Below are 6,000 nucleotides of genomic sequence, written 5' to 3'. Positions count from 1 at the left end.
ATGCCTTAAGAAATGGTTTAGGAGCTGTGCTAATGTAGAAGGCCAGACTTATTGCCTTTCATAGTCAAGTTTTGAAGGGCAAAAGCTTACATCTATCTACATATGAGAAGGAACCCTTAGCTCTAGTAATTGTTGTTAAGAAATGGAGGTCATACCTTGTAGGCAAGCCCCTTATTGTCAAGACTGATCAACAAAGCCTTAAATTTTTGTTGGAACAAAGAGTTGGCACTCTAGCATAACAAAAATGGATTACTAAACTATTGGGCTATGGGTTTGTAGTTGAGTATAAAAAAAGGGGTATAGAATAAGGTAGCAGATGCTCTTTCTAGGAGGGAAGAAGATCACGTGCCTTTGCATGATAATGGTGGCTGTCTATTCTTAATTTCCTTTCCTAGCTTAGATTGGATAGAGGATCCAAAGGCGAGCTATCATGAGGATGCTCATCTACAATCATTTTTTCATGATTTGCATCACCAAACTTGTAGCTAGCCAGGCTTTTCTCTGCAAAATAGTATAATTCTGTACAAAGGGAAAGTGTATCTCAGTGCTACTTCGTCCTCCAAGGCAAGGGTTCTCAATCATGTTCATAATAGTCCTTTAGCTAGCTACTCTAGCTATCTGAAATCTTTACATAGAGCTAAAAAAAAATTGGCATTGGCAGGGCACGAAGTCAAATCTTAAAAGACATATTAAGGAGTGTGAAGTGTGTCAAAGGATTAAAAGTGAGACTATTGCTCCTACTGGGTTGCAACAACCTTTGTCAATCCCTTCTAAACCATGGGAGGAGGTAAGTATGGATTTTGTGGTTAGGCTACCTAAGTCTCAAGGGTATGATGTGATTATGGTGGTAATGGATAGATTAACCAAATATGTTCACTTTGTTCCCCTCTCTCATCCTTATACAGCAGCTAAGGTGGCACTTCTTCTTTTTTCAAAATGTATTCAAACTACATGGTATGCCTATTGTCATAGTTAGTGATAGGGATGCTATCTTTACTTCCAATTTTTTGTCAGAATTGTTTCGATTGCAGGGCACAAAACTAGCTATGTCCACTGCCTATCATCCCCAGACTGATGGCCAAATTAAGGTGGTTAACAGAAGTTTGGAGCAATATTTGAGAGCTTTCTCTTGCGATAAGCCAACCAAATGGGTTGCATGGTTGACTATGGCTGAATTTTGGTTCAATACCAACTTCCATACTGCCACTAAGTTTACCCCCTTTAAGGCTCTATATGGATTTCCACCTCCTAGAATGGTTGATTACATTCTTGGAACTACAAGGGTTGAGGCTGTGGATACTTATCTCAGTCATAGAGTTGAAGTTCTCAAGCTCCTTAAATAGAATTTGCATGTTGCTCAAGAAATAATGAAGTTGCAAGCTAATAAGCACAGGGTAGAGAGGTCATTTGCACAGGAGATTGGGTTTATTTGAGGTTGCAGCCTTATAAGCAAAAGTCCATGGGTTTTAAGGGTTCTTGGAAACTATCACCCAAATTTTATGGCCCTTTTTGGTTCATCCAACAAGTAGGAACCGTGGCTTATAAGCGAGTTACCACCAAAAGCTAAGATGCATCCTATTTTTTATGTCTCATGTCTTAAGTTGAAGTTGGGGCATAATATCACTCCTATTCCTACAGTACCCCATGCTAATTGTGAAGGCCAGTTGTCACCTGAACTAGAGGCTATTCTGTAGAAAAAGGACTAAGCAACTGCGGACTCGAGCAATTACTAAAGTGTTAGTTCAATGGCATGGTTCTTCTCCTGGAAAATGCAACTTGGGAGTCTCTTTATAATCTTCAATTACAATTTCCTCAACTTGTGGGTAAGGTTCTTTGAGGGGAAGGCAATTGTTGGGTAAAATTAATTGACCCCTTTCAAATTAATTAATTACCCAAGTTAATTGATTAGATCAATTTAACATGTAAAGCGTGGTAGCACAAACAAATCACCAATTATCTAAATGCAGCGAAAAATAAATTTGACATGGGTGATTTGTTTACAAATGGGGAAAACCACCGAGACAAAACTCCACCGGGTGAATCGAAGGTCACCACTCCCGAGAATCCACTATTATCAATCACAAGCAATTACAAGTATAAGGAATCCCTTTAGCCTATCCCGAAATACCAACCTACAGTTGAACCCTTACCCCAATACCCAATTGGACTTGTATTGTAGCGGTAATCTCTCCGTTCAATGCACGAATCCCAGTACATGACTAACTAATGATGCACAGATCCTAATACATGACTAACTCCACTAACTTGAAGAAGATATTGGCTGCAAAGTACTTCACTTCATCAACAATGAAGATTAGGAAACTCATTGGTTACAAAACCCTTGGCGTAAAAACGCAGTAGCTTCTTCAGAGAGAATAATGAACTTGGTCACAATCTGCATCCCTTATGACGGCCTTTAAAATAAGCCTTATATATGTGTAGGGTTGTGAAAAAGGAAACCCTATACAAATATCTCAGCATGGGCCAAAAATTAGATCTGGAATTTCTGATTTCGTAATTCTCGACAGATATAGCTTGTGTCGAGCTTCAACATTAAATCTCAATAGAAAGGATTTTGTCGAGACTTCTATCGAGTTTTAATGAACAGCTCTTCTTCACTTGTTTCTTGGTAAGATTTGCATGGCTTCAATACTTAACTTGAACACTTGTTTCTTGAAGTACTGAATCCATCCTAGATCTACCCAATTACAAGTAAAGTACATTTTGTCAAAGAATTAGCCAATTTACATCAAATATGTCCCTAACAGCAATGATAGACAATGAATAAGAGATTTAGAGCTATTTTAATAAGCACATGTTAATTGTGTAGCTATTGTAATTAGCACATGCTAATTATAAATATACTGTTAAGGCAGTTAGTTAGTTAGAAACTACTTATGAGCTGGATCAGAGGGATATATAGGAAAGTTACATGTATGAAAAGGAGGCAAGCAATAAGACTGAAGTTAGTTCTTTTCCATCTTCATCCGGTTTCTCTTCTCAACCTCTTAAATTCTTCTTCTATTAGAGACCTAGTTATCTCGAATCAGCCACTCAAAAACCTTATATAGATTAAGACCTTAACACCTAGACACGTGTCTTGATAGTATTAAACATTTTCTAGTTTGGACGTTTTCTAGGAAGGAAGTCGGGTCTAAAGCCATCGCAGAATGGGCTCTAAGGTCCCATTTTTCTTCTGCTAGTATATGCACAAACATTGAATCCAAAGTTTAGGGGACATTGCTACAAATTGGACTTATTCTCCTCTTCCACCATAGAAAAAACCTTTCTCCATCTCTTACTGCAGAATGGATCATTCTTAACTTCCTACTATGCAATAAGGCTTTCTCCAACTTTTGCAAAAGGAACATCACTTTCTACTGAGACATACATATATTCGTATATATGATTATACGTATTCACATATAATTATATAAAATATACTTTGCAAAATATGGATTGAAATGTATGTTTGTACATATGGCAGAATAATGATTAATTTGTATTAAAAATAATGCACGTAATAACAAAGAAATAATGAAAACTTATGTAGAAATAATCGTGGGTAAAGAGTATTCATAGTAGGATGTTGACTAAAAAGATCTCAATCCCAACTTACACAACCTAATTACCAAATAAGGCTATAAAGTTATGTGGTTTGGAACATGAGTCAGAGGGAGGGAAAGGATTCTTAGTGATGCATGTTATTCTCGCCTACCATATAAACTCTACTTTCTCTCTTCTCTCAAATGTCACTTTCTTTCTATTTTCTCTCTTTTTTTCACTTTCAACTCACTATTCAAATTGCATTGGTTATTGTGTTGTTGTTTTTTCCATATTCATGGGTATTGTTCCTATTTATACCACAACTCAATCCATGCTCTTTTCCCTTTTTACCCTTATTTTCACCAACCACTTTGTTTGTTGTAGGCATTCATTCATTCAACATATTTCCCACAATCTTCTAGCCGTGTTCAGTTGGACACAATCCCACTAAGGAGTTTCAATCTATGCCTTACAACAAAGGACCCTCCCATTTTGGATAAAGGTCAGTCTGTCGCGAAGCCACCACCTCTCTCTCTCCCAAAAATGACAAAAACTCCCATTAATTCTCTATCTTCACTTTCTAGCATGCATTAGATGGTTCCCACCTACCTTTCTTCCAATTTTTGGTAAAGATACCTTCCCAGCAAAGTAGATTCCCAAAAGTGTGCTAGGCAAGATACCAACTATAGGTCTTCCCCCCCCCCCCCCCCCCACCAAACCACACACTCTGCACCTTGTCGACCGTGAGCCCTACTCCCTTACATGGCTAGGATGTAGAAGGGCAAAGCCTAGACATTACCTTACTCACCTGCCTTGCTACTTTTATCTTTTCTTTGATTTTGGTTTCTTTCTCCTTCATGCATTGTCTGTCGTTGTTGCTTTTGTTTTCTTTCCTCATGTCTCTTTGCTAGGGATATGTTTGGCTTCTCTTGCTCTTATCCTTCTATACAAAAGGACATGGGCCTTTATGGGTCAAATACTCTTTATTCGATCAAAAGGGTCTTTGACCCAATTTGCCCCAATCTGCTGAAGTCTTTCTGCAGAAGAAATGTGTTGAGTTTTTTTATCTTACACTTTGGCTCATGTGTTTATGTGTCTTGATTTAATTGCCCATGGGGTGTGCGTGTAATTACCAAATTGCCTTCCCTTAATGTCATTATGTACATTGAGCTTAATTCTCTACTCCTTAAGCCCTGAATTCATTGGGTCTTGGGATTTACTTCTTGACCCAAGATGTTTGCAATTTTGAGCATCAACACTCTTCAATAAAAAATTTCCGTGATATTCTATTCTTTTACTATTCTACATACTTGCTGTTCAGGTTTCTTTCGGAAAGATATGTATTGTGCATGGATCTATAATCTTTAATAATATCGTATATAAAGTTGATGACTTTACCCGATCAGTTTATACACTGGAGGATTGTATAGAAAAACTAACAACTTTTGATTTTTTAAAGGATTGATGTATTTATTAATGTGGATAGATTTATATATTAATAAAACTTACATAAACTAATAAACGTGGTTTAGAATATCCAAAATCTTATACCCATACACACGTTTGAAATTCATACTTTGAAAAAACTGACTTTAAAAAAATCTGAAGAAAAGTTGTTTTTTTCTTAATTTTTTTTTGAATTTTATTATACTTTTTATACTCTCTTTTGTTAATACGTAATAATAGGGAGGAGAGGGAGGAGGGGTTTGAACCAAAGGCATGTAGTACCATAAATAATGTCATTACCATTACATTGTTTAAAAAAAAAAAAAAAAAACTTAATCGGTAAAATTAGACACCATTGAAAAAATGGATTCTACTTATGGTATTCAAGCTTCATCACACACGCCACAGCATGCTCAATGGTGTTTTTTTTTTTTTAATTTTTTTTTATGTCAAAAATTTATGTTCATACAAGTTCGAGGTTATACGTTTGTCTAGTGAGATTTTTGTGTTTGCCAATTACAACTATGAGTAGGATGAGACCTAAACCCAAGAAAAGAACACTGAAATGGCATTGAAATCATTTTTTGGGACAATGTCTCATCCCACTCTTGTTTATTTCAGTAATTAGTATACACATAAAGTTCACTGGAAAACTTGAAAAAAAAAATCCTATGAGCACAATTACGCTTTGATACCAATGAATCAAAAACAAAATAAAACTCCAGAAAAATAAAACAATTTATATTCACACTCCTTTATATTTTGGTGATTGGCAAATGCTTAAACCTGATGAATTGGGATGAGTGAAAATTTTTGACATTAAAAAAAAAAAAAAAAAAAAAAAAAGGTAAAGCCTGCGTAGGGATGAACTAGACATTGATGATGTCCACAGCGGACCCATAGCTGGCTCATAGAAGGATAGCAAGGCGGAGATTTTATAGAAATCATATGTAACCTGGAACATAATTTGATAATTGTGTGTTATGTGGTGTGTGATGAGTCCCACAT

The sequence above is a fragment of the Quercus lobata genome, chromosome 7 (genome assembly GCF_001633185.2).
Source record: "Quercus lobata isolate SW786 chromosome 7, ValleyOak3.0 Primary Assembly, whole genome shotgun sequence".
Taxonomy (NCBI): domain Eukaryota; kingdom Viridiplantae; phylum Streptophyta; class Magnoliopsida; order Fagales; family Fagaceae; genus Quercus; species Quercus lobata.
This window is presented reverse-complemented; position numbering follows the sequence as displayed.